The sequence below is a fragment of the Parasteatoda tepidariorum genome, chromosome 6 (assembly GCF_043381705.1).
Source record: "Parasteatoda tepidariorum isolate YZ-2023 chromosome 6, CAS_Ptep_4.0, whole genome shotgun sequence".
Lineage (NCBI taxonomy): Eukaryota > Metazoa > Arthropoda > Arachnida > Araneae > Theridiidae > Parasteatoda > Parasteatoda tepidariorum.
In genome coordinates this window covers 83,225,870-83,243,831 of record NC_092209.1, presented here as the reverse complement: position 1 = coordinate 83,243,831, position 17,962 = coordinate 83,225,870, and the positions used below count along the sequence as shown (strand labels likewise).

Genomic DNA, 17,962 nt, shown 5'->3' with positions numbered 1-17,962 from the left:
TATGCATATATTAAATGATATGTACAGAAAATAGCAATTAAAAAAAAGTAATTGATTTAAATCGACTGATTTTTTAAAAGCCATTAAGTCAAGCTGTTTTTTTTTTAAATAAAAATTAATAATTTAATTATAAAAATGTGTTATAAAATTTAATTAATAAATGCATTCTTCAGGTTACGATTCCTTTTTATTTTTAAAAAGGTCTGATTTCAGTGATAATGATAGTATTTCACTAAGAAATAATAAATATGATATGCATGTAAATTATTAGTCACATATCCCCTTTAATTATTATCCTTAATAAAAGCATTGATTTAAAGAAAGTGATTTGGAAAAATTCAATTGCTTGAATAAACTGATTATTTAACTTATTATATTATTTAACTTACTATATAACTGATTATTTAACTTAATTTATACTTAACTCAAGTGTAAAAATTGTTTATAAAGTAAAACTAAAAAAAACATACTCTAAATAATGTTTTTATAAGTCTTTTTTCATTAATAAGATTATTTACTAAGAAAAGATATAAGAGATATGCAAGCAAATTATTATATTCCAAAATAGATTAGCTGCCAAAATACGCATTTCAATTATACACTTTTAATTTTATGCTTACTTAAATGCAGTTCATATATATAGCTCATGGATATCAATACTTATTCTACACAACGTAACTTAAAATATTTTTTTCAACTATGTAGTCTGATCTAAACTAATTTAATCTTCTTTAGATATCTAATTGACAAATAATATCCCCAAACTTTAACATTCATTAGCAAGTTGAGCATGAAGAACATAACTATAATTTTATTTTTTTTAATTATTAGTTTTCTAATAATTAAATAACTTTAACCATCTTAGTTAGAAATGTTAACTATTCTAGCTGTAATAATGTTTTTAGGTAAAGTTAGGTATTATTAGAACAATTTATGAAGTGTTTTGAATGGTAAATGTAGAAAAAAGATTTATAAAGAAATATAATTTAAGTAAAATCTTTTTTTAGAGGATTTTTTTAAACCCTGCAATTTATTAACAATATTCATATTGTATTTTATTTTATTCAATGCAGCATTTTATTAATAAGCAAATTGCAGGCCGGTTAGTGAGCTAATTGAAAAACCAGTGCATTTTTCTGTACAATATACATGTACCAGTTTACTTTTTTAAAAAAAAGCAAACAACAAATTAAAGAAAGTATAATTGTCTCTAAGTACAATAAGGTCAAATTAATATATATATACTTTTTTAATTTTAAACAACTTTTATAATTCTATCATTGAGCAATTTGTAACAGTTTGAGATCTATAATTAGGAAATTTTAATAGTACTTCTGCATTAAAAATAATCAGTATCAATCCATTTAATATTATTTTACACCAATATTTATTTAAATCTGCAATTAAATTCATTACGCCTTTAATAAACTACTTTTAAGTGGGGTATCAATAATTTTGAAAGGAGGGCAAAGTAAATATGTGTCTTATCATTTGTATTCAAAAGTAATTTTATGCATGAACTACTAATTAAAATAAAATAAAATAATATATTGGAAATACAAATCTTTTGATTATTCAAACTAATAGTTTTAGGAACTGCATTAATATTGGTAGAAAATGTGATGTTCTGAGCATGAACAAATCAGAAATCAGAGCAAAAAGCTAAATATAAATTTGGATAAAACATGTTTATCAGGAATTCAGAAATTTCAGGACTACAAACTCTGATATTATTATAAGCTCTATTATGTTAAAATAAATGGAAAAAAAAAGTTTATGCTTTATTTATTATTAAACTATTAATGCTAAAAACTTTTACTATTTTACATGCTTTTCATATCATTTTTGTATGTTTTCATGAAATAATTATTACAAAACACTTTTTAATTATTATTCATATAAAATATGACGCCCGGTGGCTAAGCGGTAGCGCCTCGCGCTGTCGTGCCACAGGTCCCTGGTTCGATCCTCGGGCCGGGCAAGGTTGACTCAGCCTTTTATCCCTTCAGTGGGTCGATAAATGAGTACCAAGCATGCTTGGGAACTAAACACTGGGGTTCCGCGTTCTGCTGACCACCTGACCGGAACATCTGCTCCTGCACCCCAGAGCCCAAGGTCAAGAAAACTGAGATGGGCACAGTAGGCCTTGGCCCTCTATGGGCTGTCGCGCCACTGAGTTTAGTTTTTAGTCATGTAAAATATAGATGGTACATTGTCTTAAATATATTAAAATTTGTATTAAATCAAGGGATTAAAAAGCATTTGTTTCATAAAATTTAATATTATACTAATATTATAAATTGCATACAGCTAAAATAATGATATTAATTAAACAATACTGAAATATAGCATTTTTGTATCATTACAGAGAAGCAAGGGAGATAATCATTCTTTAATGTATTACTAAACTAAAATTTAAATGTCGAATATTTATTTTCGTGCTAAGTGAAGCTGTATTCTTGAAGTATTCAGTTCTTTCCTTTTTGTTTTACATATTTTGTTAATATATTTAAAGAAGAGTGGTTATTTTCTAGTTGCTTATTGAAAATATTAATTAATAGTTAAATCCTATGAAAGACTTTCGATTGGTTCGGGTAATTTCAATTAAGGGCTTATAGTATAGTTTTATTATTATTTTTTTTTTAAAAAAAAACCTGGTTTTCTGGATTTTTTTTTCCATCCCTGGATGAAACTGAGGTAAAATTAAATTTTATTTCTTACCATCTTTTTTGTTGATGGCCACTGTTGTTTTTTAAATTTTGAGTTTCATCATCCTTGTTGATCTTCCGTTCTGACTCTCCATGACAGAAAAAAAAATTTGATAATTAGAATATGATAGTAAAAATAGTTAAAACAAAAATAAAAAATTAGAGCAATAAATTTAAAAAAAAAAAATTCTAACAAATTTGCCTTTTATAATTTATGTCAATCCTTTTTTTTTTAATCAAATTAAAGCGAAGAATCATTTATGAAGATAGTGGCAAATATTTTTATTTCAGTTATGGTACATGACAATAAGTCTATTGTTTACCATTTATCTTGTTTATACTTTAAGCATGTGGTATGTTAGAAGAACTAAATGTAAATTGGTAAATACAATAAAACTAGCACAGGCTTGTAGGGGAACATTTAAAGAACAGATTTATAGAGAATGCTAAGAAATACATAATTTTAAATTTCTATTTATAATGAATTTGTTCTGAAATTTGGTAAAATGCGAGTGTAGCTCATTGATTTATAACCTATTTTTGAATCAATGTTCTCTTTAAGTCAAAAAATTTTCAATATTGAAGGGGAAAAAATCTATCATGATAATAGTAAATAATATGTACTGTTCCATTTGAGATATTTTGTTATTTTCTTATGATACACTTCTATAACTATGCATTTATATTACTGAAAATATGAAAATATACATAATAACCAATTTATTTGCATTGGAAACACTTCTATGTTAATTTTGATGAAAATAACTCATGTAAAATTTTAAAGTGTATGCATTAAAATCAGTTTAGCATATCATTATGCTGTTAAAACTAAATGCTGAATTAAATATTATTTTTTAAATATTGTTCAAAAAATTTAAATAAAAATCAGTGATGTTATTAAGATTGTTATTAAGTCAATTTGCAATCAACTGCTGTATTTTTTAGTACTGCTGAATGATATATACTTTGAAATCAAATCCGAACATTTTATTTTTTATGTTAATTACATTTTGTTAAATTTATTTAAATAATTAGGCATATGAGGAGATACATAAATTCTACATATAAACCAAATTATTAAAGATATATTTAGGACTTATTTATTAACTTATTTAAAAGAAAGAAAAAAAATTTAATTAATTTAAAACCTTTTGTAATAGTTTTTTTAAATGGATGCTTAATTAAGTAAAAAAAATCAATCAGCCTTTCATTCCAAATTTGGAGTAGCCGCATTAGCACAAAAATTTCAAATTCGTCCGAAGATAATGATGTGCTTATAAATTAAAATCTTTACGTGTTCATTAAAGTTTTTAATTTTATTAACATATTTTTTTATCATTATTAAAAAGTTCTAATTTTTTTTAAGTCAAAAATATTTTCCAAAATAATTGCTTTAATACGAATATCATATGCTGTAGAAACTGATGGAAGAACTAAATGTTGTATAATATTGAACAAGTCAATAAAATAACGAAAAATATTTAGTTATTCATTTATAACCTTACGTAGTTATTTTAACAGTAAAAAATAATTTATTTTAAAATTTTGTTTTCTAAAAAGTTTAGAAAAACTAAGAATGATGAAAAATTTTTTTATAACAGGCATGTAATAAAAACAGAGCAAAAAAATAATGAAATATCATAATGATGTAAAATTATCAGCACATCTTTAAACCTTTATCAAAACGTTATACATTCATATAGCACATTTATCATGGAAAACAAAATCTTTTTAAAAAATTACTAAACTCAATAAGGATATGGTAAAAATATCAATACTAATGCCCATATGAGTAATATCAAAACTCGTAAGCTTAATTTTTAAAAACTTGTAATCTTAATTTTTAAATGTTATCATTTTCCTGCTATTATTAATAAAGACTGTGTGAGAGAAATACATACTAAGTTAACATAATTTTGATAAGCATATACATTATTTTAAAAAATTTTTCAAAATTTCCTCTTTTTTTAAAAAAAAGTTATTGTTTAGATTTTTAATTTAAAATGATGCTCTTTTATTTATTTTATTCCTATGAATTAGATAAAAATTAGCACTATTTTGTTAATCTGTCACATTTTAAAGAAAAAATTTCAGTAAAAAAAAAACAGAAATATTTCAGCTGTCTAAATTGGCATCCTCTTACACACAAGCCAACATCCTCTGAGATCAAAAATTTCATTGAAAAAAACTTAATAATTTATTTTTTGAATTATCTAGAAAAAGTTTGATTTCTTATCCTTATCTGACTCTTTACATAAATACTGGCAAAACAGAGAATGTTAACTTAAATAAAAACAACAAGTTATAATTGCTTTCAAGTCACTGAAAGCTAAATTTATAGTCATTTTTTGCACAGAATCGTTTAGTGGAAATTAAATTTTTCAATTAACTATTTGAAAGATTTTCAATGCTTACTTTATATTTTGGGATCCTAGAGCTGAACTTTGAAAATCTTTTTGCTTTATTGTTGACTATTCTGTTAAAAAAAATTCCTGGCCCACAAGTTATTTTTCTCATTCTGATTCCTAAAAAATTTTATTCGAATTTTCTGTGTGTCCATTGCGTAATGCTTTTTAAATTTTGCTAAAAGATAAGTGAAAATTATTTTAGATCTCAAGTTAATGTTCACATAAAAAAAGCATAGAATTTTAAAGAGTTTTTACAGTGAATGCAAAGTATAGTTCAATACCGTATGAAAACATAATTACTAATCAATAAAAATAACAAATACTGCAACACAGTGAGAGTTAACACGCAAATTCTTAAAAATGATTGTAATAGGTGGCGTACGGTATACAAAAGACAAAAATTTAATTAAAATCAATTGGAAGAATTTTCTTCAAAATCAATTAAATTAAGAAAAACAATTGTTACCAACCAATTTAACTGATACAGGCGAGTTTTTAAATTCATTAATAGATGATTTAACATTTAACTTACCTTTTTTATCGTGTTCAGAATCCATAGCTGCCAACTCTACTGGATTTTCCAGTAGACTACTGGATTTTGCTAGTTTCTCCTGGTCTACTGGTTTAATTAAAATTCTCCTGGTTTTTGCCTATTTTAAAAAATTCCCTAAAATTGAGTAAGCTTCCTAAAAAAATCAGTATTGAAATATAATTTTTGTACAGATTATTGCTTGCTGGAATATTTAAATGATTATTACTAATGCATAATGATGCAAACCTGATTTACAGAAATCGGTTCAAAACTTTTTTCGTTATAGAATATAAATTTTTTTTTTTATTCAGAACTTTTTTTAAATTAAAAAGTATTTTATCTATCTTTTATGATATGCTAATCATATGATTATCTATCTTTTACGATTGATGCCTATTAATATTCGAAATTATGAGTAAAGATAATACATAACATTTCAAGTGTGTTTAATGTCAATCATAACTGGAAAATATTGCAGTTTTTCTGTTTTGATGACTATAAAATTCCCATTGTGTAAAATATATGGAACAATTATCATAATTCTGCACCAATTATCATGAAATTTATATTATTTCGTAAAATCTACTGGATTTTTTCCTATCCATGTTGGCAGTTATGAGAATCTTTGATGTGCATAAGTAATTTAATATTATTTTGAGAAGTTTTATATATTTTAATTATGATTTTAAAGAAGGATTAGGAACTATTTAATATATTAAGCGAATTCATTAATAGAATACAGTGAATGCTCATATGCTCCAGTCTTTGGGACCAAGAGAAAAAGCGCATAAGATTTCAAAAATAGTAATTTCATACAAATAAGAAAAGTTTAAATAGCTGGAATTAAACTATAAATAGTCATGAATAGTGGCTAAGCCTTCTAACTCTTTTTTATGATTTTGAGGAACTTTTTCATCTCTGTTTTCGCTGAAACTGAATAATAGTAATTGCTATAACTTAACATTCCATTACCAAAAACTAATGTTTTAATCAGTGGTAATCAGTTTATCACTGTTCATGATAAATTTTTAAGGCATATGGGTGGTATATATATATATGGTGGTTTCAATATGGGTGTTGTACAGATAAGACGCCTTATTCAAATTCATAGAAAAAATGTCTTCCAAGAAACAATGAACGTGAAAAAGTCCCTAGGGGAAGAAAAATGAACTATTTCACTAGATCCAGTAACATATTTCATTTTATCTCTTACGAAGCTTGTTTATTTGATTTAATATTTAATCTAAAAACTTTTTTCTAGAAAAATTTGATTATTTTTTCCTATTTAAAGAAAAAAGCATTTTTTTCTATTTTTAAAAAAAATTGCTCGCATAATTGATATGTTTATTTTCTGAACGACGCATAAACAAATTATCATTATTTTCCTATCTAAAGATCAAGGACCTTTGAAAACCTTTTTATGTATGCAAAAGGCACATAAAAGAGTGATAGGTCACGGTATGTTGTTTTATATTTTAATAATGGTTATTAATTTTCATTTTAATAGTTCTCTCCTCTATTCAATGAAAAAACGTGTTATATTTCCAAATTTTAAATTAATGTATGTAAAATATTTTTTTATATTAAGTACAATAAAATTTTGATTGAATTTAGGTTAGAGAAGAAAAAAATTAACGATAAAGTACCGATTTGAAGCATCTTGAAACTATTGTATTGAATGCCTTCAAAGACGTAATTTGTCAGAACAATTTTTTCCGGTAAGAAAAATCTATTTTTAGTCCAAGCACGGGAAGTGTCTCATAAAAGTTAAAAACTCTTAAAAAAATAAAATGTGTAAGTAAATTTAATTTACGATAACTAAAAAGCAGTGTTAATAACACCTACATTTCACTTATTTATCGATTCTTAAATGGAAGAAAATATTTTTATTTAAGGCAAAAATACACCCTTTCGAGAGAAAAAAGTTTTCTTGAAACCGAAGTTTAAAAATTAAACACATTTGGAGTCTCAAAACTAACATTTAAGTGCAAGAGGAGCAAAAAAATTTTAGATATCTCACGATTCTCTTATGAGTTATGGGAGATGAAAAACATCAGAACCAATTTAATTCCATATTGAAATGTTGAAGTTTTAAATGATTGTTCTTCAACTTTTGTGATCTCAGGCAATCAAACAGGTTTAAATGTTTTCAGTCCAGCTTTCCTCCGAATTATTCATTAGATTTCAATAAGTTTTGTTTTTTTTCGTTTGTGACCCTTAATGTGTGATTATTTTTGCAAAGGTTTTTACTGAAATTTGAAAAGTATATAGTAAAAGTGGTTCATTGACATGGGTGCCCATTATTCAGTCCTGAGGACTGAAATCAGTCTTTGGAAAAGATCCAGGGGATTGAATTCAGTCCCCCATTTAATTTATATCTCTATTTTTTTTTAATTAAGCTTTCAAAAAAGATAATTGTTTTCTAACAGAATTTTTTAAAAAAAAACTTATGTTAAAAGAAATATAAAAAAATTGATTACTTTTTTTTTGAAAACTATTTTTATATTGAGTGTTATTGACTGAACTTATGTAAATAAAATTTGTATTGTTAAATCAGAATCTGCTTGAGTTTAAATGGTTTCTCTGCATATTTTAAGATGCTTTGCTAGATTGAATTATTTTTGAAAAATGATCTAGGAGAAAATGATGCAGTGAAAAATAGAGGTAGGCCTCCAAGAAAAAGTCAGAAATTTAGCGATTGGTGTAAAGAGTTTAGTTGTTATTTTTGATTTGTTCACTGTGAAAAATAAGTTAATAAAATAAAGAAAAAAAATTTTCAGAAAAAATAATCAAGTCATTGATTTAATAAATGGACCAATCTCATGGTAAGCTATAATTTTCTAAATATTTTGACTGTGTTAAATGGTCAAAAAATAAGTTCAGTCTTGAATTTTTTTTTACTGTGGCACCCATGTATGGAACACCTGCTACACCAATATACAGAAAATAGCAACTAATTTTTCTGTATCAAATGAAATTGCATGAAGTATGCAGTGTACTTCCTAGGGAAGGGCCACCTGCCCTCACTGCTCTTTGATGACACTGTTTTTTTTGTTCATATTCCATTAAAAAAATTAAATGTTTAAATGATAATTACACGCTTTTAAAATTATCTGTGTTAATAGTTTTGATTCTGATACCAGTATAAATATTGATTATTCTCAAGTGGTTAAATTTTTAAGTTTCTCTTTTTGGAAGGAGGGATTATTAATTAATTTATTAGGGGATTTTTTAAATAAATATTTTTGTATATTTAAAAATTTTTTTTATTTATTATTATTATTGTTTTTTTTTTTTTTTTTTTTTTTTTTTTTTTTTTTTTTTTTTTTTTTTTTTTTTTTTTTTTTTTNATCAAATGAAAATGCATGTAGTATGCAGTGTACTTCCTGGGGAAGGGCCACCCGCCCTCACTGCCCTTTGATGACAATGTCTTTTTGTTCATATTCCATTAAAAAAATTTAATGTTTAAATGATAATTACACACTTTTAAAATTATCTGTGTTGATAGGTTTGATTCTGATACCAGTATAAATATTTACTTTGTTAGGATTAATTAATTTATTAAGGGATTTTTAAATTATTTTTTTAATAAATATTTTTGTATATTTATTTATTTATTTTTTTTGAAAAATGTGTGCACAGTGATTCTCTTTTAGCATGTCTTTTTTATCTCCATAAACTACAAATTTTCTCTCATTTTGATAATGAGTAAGAATTCCTTTTTGAAATACCCAAAATAGTATAAGATGGTAATTTAACAATCGTTGAGGATGAAATTCAGCTATTACATGATATTACAAATTTTGTTAAATATTTACGGTGTTAAGTAAGAGCCCTTTCAAAACTCAATGTACTCTTTTCTGTGAGGAAAGCACCATGCCCTTTTTTATTCTCTAGGAGAGCTCTGTAGTAGGCGTGGTAATGGAGTATGTAACAAAAAGTTTTAGTTAAAAAAGTAACGAAATAAATAAAATAAAAATTTAAGAAAAGAAATTTCTGCAGAGATGAAAATAATGTTATGTATAATATTTATGTAAACTTGTCATTTTTTGTCTTACATCTATACCAGTTATATAGAGACATTACAGAAATCGTGACTTGGTCGAATCTGTCATTGATAGTTTTTTTATTTTATTTTATTATTACAACTGTTCTTATCTAATTCTTGTAATTTTTATGTAAGGAAAACATATGAATTTCAGAAATGTATTAAAATATAAAGTTATTACAGTATTCAAAAATTATCTGCTTTTTCGACTAACAAAATTTGAGCAAAAAGTTTTTATTTATTGCTGAACTGGTTTCAGTTTCATTACATATTATTGTTTTAATGAATATTTTAATTTGAAAAATATTGTAAATTTAGAAATTTTTTTGTCAAAGGAATACAATTAAAAATGTAATTATGAAAGTAAAGCGAAAAAGAAATATGATTGATAAATTCGTATGAGTATGTAAGTAGTATATATTTAAAAGTAATTTTTCTTCTCTACATTTCCTTGAAACAATAATTTACATTAGAGTATCATAATTATTTTAAATATTAAAAGCAATAAAATTGAGCATCATAAATAAAAAAGGAAAAAAATCAGTAAGTTTTTGAAAATTAATTGAATATTTTCTGAGAAAAGGTGTGTGCAAAATAAAAAAGTGAACGCCCTGAATAACTTTTCATTTAACAGTCAGATTTTCATGTACTAGGTACCAATCTCAATGGGTTTGTGAGTCAGTATCCAATAATTTGATTCAAAAAGGATTTTTATGTTCAAAATCTTTCTAAATTATAAAACAGGTGTTTGTCTGCATGGTTTTACAATAGGTATTTTAATGAGTCAAGATTTATCGATGAAACGACGTAAGCAAAAACTTTTCAAGATAGAAATTTTAGTTTTGAAAGCTCATTTTCACAAAAATTGTTGTTTAAAATCTGTGATTTGCATAATTTTTATTTTAATGTCCTCTCTTTCAGGATTTTGAATAATGTCAAGCATTGTTTGTTGCAGTTGTTTTATTGAAGTTCTTCAGAACTCTTCTAAGGTTAAGTGCAAGCGATTCTATGGGGACAAAGATATTTAAATTCTCTGTTGTCTTTATTATATTTAAAATTGAATGTGAAATATAAATAGAAATTTGTGCCATTTTTGTATTGTTTATGGATATGTCTTTGTATGAAAATAAAATGTATGCAAGAAACAGCATTTATTATGTATTTAACTAATTTCAGGGTACATTCAATTCATTTCATTGGATAACCAGGTGACTACATTTGTACACTTTTGTACAATACACTTACTTTTTTCCTAATTTTGCTGCAAGACTTAATATAATCAGTAAAACATGAATTCATGATCAATACTGCACTAAATACATCTATATGCAGCTTCTTTATATTATCTGCTGTAGGTTGTATTTATTTCTGTATAGGATACAATAGTTTAACTTTAGATTCCTTAAAAACGCACAGCTTTTATTTTAAAACTCTATTTTTAGCTTTATTATATATTTATTTTATGTTTTGTAATTTATATACATATATATTGTCTACAAGTTAAAATTTGCACAATTATTTGTGAGATACAGAATTTTTTATAAATCTGGACAGCAGTTTTATTATTCTGCTTTTAAGTAGTATAGCACAGTAAAAGAAAAACTATTATATATGTTTACCTAGTTTAAAAATGTATTAATAAGTGAAAGTGACTTAATAAGTGGTTTATGCATGGTACATATTCTGGACTAAGGGGTTGAACTGTGTAAAAAATACTCTTTTTTACAAAAAAATAATTAAAATGTAAAAATTACTTTTAAAAATTTTCTTAGTACATTTATTAGTAATTTATTCAAATTTGTATTAATTACCTAGATAGCTAAATATTTATTTAGCTAATTGTTAATTAATTGAATTTATATTTTTCATGAGATTAAATAAAAATAATCGGATTTGCAGTTTTCAATTAGGGGTAACTAGGTCAATGACCTCTAGTAACCCTCAATAAATATACAGATTGCTGGCAATCAATTGTTGATTCATTGATTACCCTCTGCTGGAAAATGTCAGTCACTCATCCTGTGCTTTTTAGGGGACAAATGCTGGGTTGAATACAGCTAGCCAGCGTTGATGAGTTGACAGGTGGCCAGCCATTCACTTTAGTACTGGAGAAAATGACTTAGAGTGGGCCCTGACCCATCGCTTTAGCTGATATATGTATCCATTTTAACATTAAATGTTAAAGATTTATCTACTAATTTAGAATTGGCATTACATTTTGTAACAATAGATCAATCAATCCGTTTCTTTATTGAACAAAAACATGAATTCTGAATAAAGCATTTGATAAAAAAAAGATTTTTTTCCATTAAAAATAAAGTATCCTTATTATTATAAATTATAGCTATTAATGACTTGCTATTATATTTATAATATACAATACATTTATAATATACAATACAATATAATTTTTTAATATTAAAAAATATGAAAGTTATTTTTATTTAAATTAATATGCAAAAATGTCTTAAACTATGATAAAATTAAATTACTTGACTAAAAAAATGTTTTTCCTCCCACCAAATATGAATAAATCTAGTATCGATATTATTTTAATAAACGCGTTATAACATTCTAAAAATGTCAAAAATATATTAAAAGACATTTTAAAAAAGTTCTTTTGCAAATCAAAAATATATAATTTAATAAAAAATTATTAATAACTTTACAAAAATACGTTTCTTCAAAATTATAAACCATTAATTATCTTAAATTATACAAATTATTAAGAATGTATTCTGTGCAAATGTAAATGTTTTATAATGAATTTATGAAATATATTTCACAAATTATGGGTTAAAAAATTCATGACGCTGAGACAAAATATTGTTTTACTATGTTCTTACCTTCTTTTAACTACTGATGATCTTGCTTCTAAAATTATTATCATTGGTACTATGAAATTTAGTCAGAAATTGTATGGGAAAAGTTGGTAAAAAGTGGGAATAACTAAATCTTTAATAATATTTATAATAAAATTACAAAAAAAATAAATTAATAAGTTACATACATTTTAACATAACATAGTTTTTAAAGTGAAAAATTTTCTCTTTGAATTTTTTGCTTCTAAAATAGAAAAAGAATAAGATATGTATTAAAAAATAATATACATGGGAGCCTATTAGAATTTTAAAAAAATAATAAATAAATAAATTCTAAATAAAGCCTTTGTTAATTAGGGCTCCCATTCAATTTTAGAAATAAAATTTCCTGATATTTTGAGAAACGTTTCATACAATTTCTAGATTATATATTTCCTCCACATTCATCAAAAATACATTTATATATATATATACAGGGTTATTCATAATTCCCTCCGGACAGGAACTGGACTATCGCATGTATGTATGCAGTGTGACCAAGGGTTCACACATAGAACACCTGCAATGTATGTAAGTAAAACTCGAATAGTTTCGGAATAATTTCATATGTTTCTTTTTTCATATTCCTCTTCCTTTTTTACTATAACGCTTCGAAACCCTGGAAGGAATTATGAATAACCCTGTATATGGATCGCATATTCATTTCATCGACTAGGTCATTTCGTCGACAGTTCGTAGAAAAAGTTATTCGTAGGCTAAGTCATGCGTAATTTTGAAACGAAGTTTATGATTTTTTACATTAGACGTTATGCCCCTTGCACTTCTTCGTAATTTAGTATATTTGTGTTGAAATTTTTTAAACCTAGCCTGATGCAAAATCTTAATAGTTTGTTGAAGTTGCCAGAAAAGAAGCATTTTATTTGAAAATTGCCTACTCCTTTATTCACATCATGTTACAAAAACGAAATATTTTTTACATTTGATGTTCTAATTGTATTTTACACATTTAAGTTGTATATTACACAATTTTTTTCTAGTCATATTTAACACGTTTATTTCTAAGATTAATTTTTAATGTACATTAGTATAGATCATCATCGCAAAAACAATTGCATTAACCATCGTGAATGATTCTTGATATAGGGAGTGAATGAAGGATGAAATTAGCAATTAAAAAAAAGACGGTATATAATGAATCTGTGAGGTAATGAAACCACGTGGTCGATAGGTAATTTCATTCACAAAGTATTTTTGTTAACAGGCCATTTCAGCTGCAAAAATTCACTGTCGATAAAAAGTTTTTGTTGTTGATTCTTATATAATGTTCCCCCTCAATTGGTAATACGCATTAATACAGTTTAAAATCTTGTCAAAAAAAAAAGAAAAGGAACAAACTTTTACAATGATAACACTACAATGAATTTAATCATAAAAACACAAATATTTTAGATAGTTAGCTAGTAAAATGACTTCTTGTTTTTATCAAAAATTTACATATTCCCTGTGTTTATATATTTATTTTTTCACGCTCAGATGATTCTTTTTCATATGCAGGTAACCATTAATTTTGTTGCTTTGACATATTTATATGTTTTCTTCCTTTCTTTTTTTCTGCTTAAAAAAAATATCGATGTAGAGAAAAACAAACTAAGATGTATGAGTGGCTATTACGAAAGGTTGGTGAGCAAGGGGCGGAGCTTCCTAGTATTATAAAAATCGTGGGAAAAAAGCATGTTTTATCAAATAATAAAATGAAAATCCTACGTGGAAAACATATTGTTGATAAAAAATTTTGTTTTAACCCTCTTCCTCATGTCTTTATCAGCTATGCTGCTAAAGAGGGAAGTTTCTGACAATTCTTGTGAAATTTAAATGAAATGTTATTTTCAACAAAAAACTTGTTCTCGCATTTCCAGTTTATTTTATTTCTTATTTAATTAATTACTTATAACGTTTTAATGTTTAATATGTATTTTATCCTATGTGTTCCCCAAACATTTATAAGTTCTTTTACCTTATAAAATAGACATCGTTAATGAAGCCGACCGGCCTGTGTAGGGGCATGGAACTGTCCTTGCATCAGAAAGGTCCTGGGTTCGAATCCCGGGCAAGGCATGCATGTTTCTTTCTCTCTCTGTGAGTTCTATGTCCTTTCTCCTTTGTGTGTGAATGTGACCCGTCCTATAAACGGGTTGTGGTTGTGTGTCGGTTGTGGCTGAAGTCGAATTCCTGGCCATAGATGGCGCCACTGAAGAACAGGAACAAGCGCACCCCCACTGCCTAAACAGGCATACGACAAAAAAGAACGAAACTCAAAATGACTCCACATCAGTGACTCCACATCCGCTGAAGTGACATCACTGATCGGTACACTACACCGCAAAGCAGAGTTGAACATCAATTACAACATTAATTGATTACAGATAATTGTTACTATGTTGTCAATTACTTGTAATCACGATTACAGGTAATTGCGATCACAGCTAATCATCTCTGATTACATCAAAGACGGACAAAAATATAGCAGATTACATCCTTTGATTACAGTAATCAATTACTCAATCATAAATTTCGATTACAACTGTAATCAAAATATATGATTACAAGTAATCTGAAGTATATTATTACAAGTAAAAACGATTGTATACCATATATATGATACATTGCATAATGATACATTTTGTACTTTTACGTACAGCGCATGTAAGAATGAATGTAATTATGTATGAACAGTGCCCCCCCCCCCGAAGAAAAAACGGACCAATTTCATCTAATGATCGGATCTTTACATTCTGGGACGATGGTTCAAGAGTTTCACCTCACATATGCTAATTGATTTTAGCGGATGGTAATTTAATAAATAACTACTACAATAATACACCCGCCGAATATACAATCGAAACACCACATGGATTAATGATACTATTAGCGTAAATTGAGCGCTTCAAAAAGTGATTATTTAAATGCGCGATTCGAATTTCACTTGTCAAAATTATATCAATGGAGAAATACCAGAATTTTAAAAACTACTTGGAAATCAGAAGCACTAGCAAAAACTGCCGAGAAAGTGATTAAACCGTCACATTAAAAATAATTTTTTTTTAAATGGGTTTGTCCATTGGGACTTTGGGTTCGTCCCAATGGCCACAGAAATGCCAGAACTGCTACTCTCTTCTCGTTACCCAGTGGGCGTTACCCACGTCACACAATCACAAACCCGTTTATAAGGCGGGTCACATTCACACAAAGAGGAAAGGACATAGAACACAGAGAGAGAAAGAAGCAACCATGCCCTGAGCAGGATTCGAACCCGCGACCAATGGTTCCGCAGTCAGACACTTTAACCACTCGACTACCTGGTCGGCTTAAAAGTAAATAATTAAACTAGCGATTTAAATTTCCTGTGTAATAAATTTGTATACAAAAATATCGGAATTTTTTTTAGATTTTTTATTTATTTATTTATTTATGTCCCGCAGTGGACTGATCGTTAAGACGCGGTTCCCAGAAGATCTCCGAAGTCAAGCATCACTGGCTGCGATCAGTGTGCGGGTGGGTGATCACTTGGATTAGTTTACGTAGTGACCGAGGGTGGGCGGTATTGGTCCTCGTTAAACTGTTCTACCGTAAAGTGCTCGACTTCGTGTGCAGGTCATTGGGCTACCGAAGCGGGGTGCCATCCCCTCTGCAGAGGATCAAAATTGTGATGGCATGTCTTCGGATCATCCTCAGGGATGCTTCCCAAACCGTCGCCAATAGCCCATTGTGCAGCTCTGGTGCGACGTAAATAAAGTACAACTACGACAATTTATTTATTTATTATTATATTTTGAAAAAAAGTGAATCAGCAGCTATCACTGTTGAACAAACGATTGCAACACCGCATGGATTAATGATGATATCGGTGCGAACCGAGTGTAACAAAGAGTGATTTCCTGAATGCTCGATTTATATTTCACTTGTTGTAACAACGTCGGTATTAAAAAAAGTCCCGTAAATATCAATATTAATAACTGAGTAATTAATTTCATTGGGATTTTAAGAAACTAAATGAAAATTAATAGCAATAATTGCTTAAAAAAAAATTATTAAAACGCATAAATTTGAGATGGAATCGGCGCAAGTTGAGAGCGATAAAGACTTAAATGCACGATTTAAATTTTTCACGTGAGTCGTATCATATTAAAAATATTGAATCGATTTCATTTCAACTAAACTTAAAAAGAAAGCGACTTATGTACCGCGATGCTCATTTGCTACAAATCTGAATTTGTAACAAAATAATCACTCAGCCATAATTTATTAAAATATAAAACATGGTGTTCTTTAGAAAAGAGGAAGAAAAAATGTAAGAAAGAACGTCATTTCTAGATCGAACTATCTTTTAAAATTTCGCGATTTCTGATCTTTTTTAAAATTTTATATTATTAATTTTAAATTCTAGCTGAAGCTCAAATGAGAATTGAAAAAAAAATTTTTGCAGAAAAAGCATTTCGAAAAATTATGCAAAAGGGAAAATTTTTTCCTTTCCAAATTAAAAATTTTCTGCAAAAACTCTGTAACGTTCGACGAGAATGTCGCCGCAATTCAGCCTCGGGGGTCTTAAGACTTAATTTTTCTAGGCATTATATGTGAACGCACAAACATGCAATTTATCTAAGTTTAATGCTTTTAACCACTGTTGACAATAGCAGGAGATGACTAACCTCTCGCTATTAAAAATTTGTATTATTCTTATAAATTCTATGATATTTTCATTTAAAGCATAATAATATGATTAGAGAAATAAAAATTTGAGTTAAAAACTAAAATAATCATTATTGATATTTGGCAACAAAAAGTTTATTGTATTTGAGTTTAATAAATATAAACTTCTTGAAATTGAAATGCCATTTTTACAAATAAGAATATTATAATATATTAACCACACATGAAGAAAGTATGCATAAGGACTGATGCCTAAAAAAAATTGAAAATATACTATCGTAGGAGAAATATAATTACATTAAATTTGAGCTCAACGCCCTGAATCGAATTGAAAGTTAAAGTTTAGAGTTTTTAAAGAAAACCAGGGTTGGGTTTTTGATTTCAAAAACGGTTTTTAACACGACATGGGTAAGACCTTACTTTTTGTTATGGTAAACGCATAATAAATTTAACAAAATTTTATTTGGAATTAACAATTAATTTTGAGATTATGTATATAATTTATACTTTTTAATTTACTGTCAAATATAAATTGTTCAAAGTTGTGATACATATCTTGCTTTGAATTGCGACAAAAACCAAAATTTTGCACATGTAACATATTAAAAATATGTTTTAAAAAAAATAAACAAACAAAAACTTAGGTAAAAATTTACACCCTATTGCCAAAGTTTGCACTAAAATCAGTAAATCTTTATAAAACAGTGACTGTTATACGCATTTTTTACTTAAATTTA

At 26.7% G+C, this 17,962-nt stretch overlaps 1 protein-coding gene and 1 long non-coding RNA gene across 15 annotated transcripts in view; one reads left to right on the top strand and one right to left on the bottom strand.

The window, feature by feature from the left end:
• Positions 1-10,841, top strand: part of LOC107449699 (eukaryotic translation initiation factor 3 subunit M) — a 27,168-nt gene extending 16,327 nt beyond the window's left edge. For 9 of the 14 annotated variants that reach the window (XR_011637086.1, XR_011637082.1, XR_011637080.1 and 6 more), the window contains 2 exons: positions 7,263-7,366; positions 10,618-10,841. The gene's annotated coding sequence lies outside the window, so the exon portion shown is untranslated. The remainder of the gene's footprint in view (positions 1-7,262; positions 7,367-10,617) is intronic. The other 5 variants (XR_011637081.1, XR_011637085.1, XR_011637079.1 and 2 more) reach the window with 1 other exon arrangement.
• The window catches only part of LOC110282375 (uncharacterized), a 27,966-nt gene continuing 12,678 nt past the window's right edge, over positions 2,675-17,962 (bottom strand). Inside the window, exons 2-3 of the long non-coding RNA XR_006226110.2 lie at positions 5,124-5,291; positions 2,675-2,797 (exon numbers count right to left, since the gene is read on the bottom strand). This is a non-coding gene — a long non-coding RNA (uncharacterized lncRNA). The remainder of the gene's footprint in view (positions 2,798-5,123; positions 5,292-17,962) is intronic.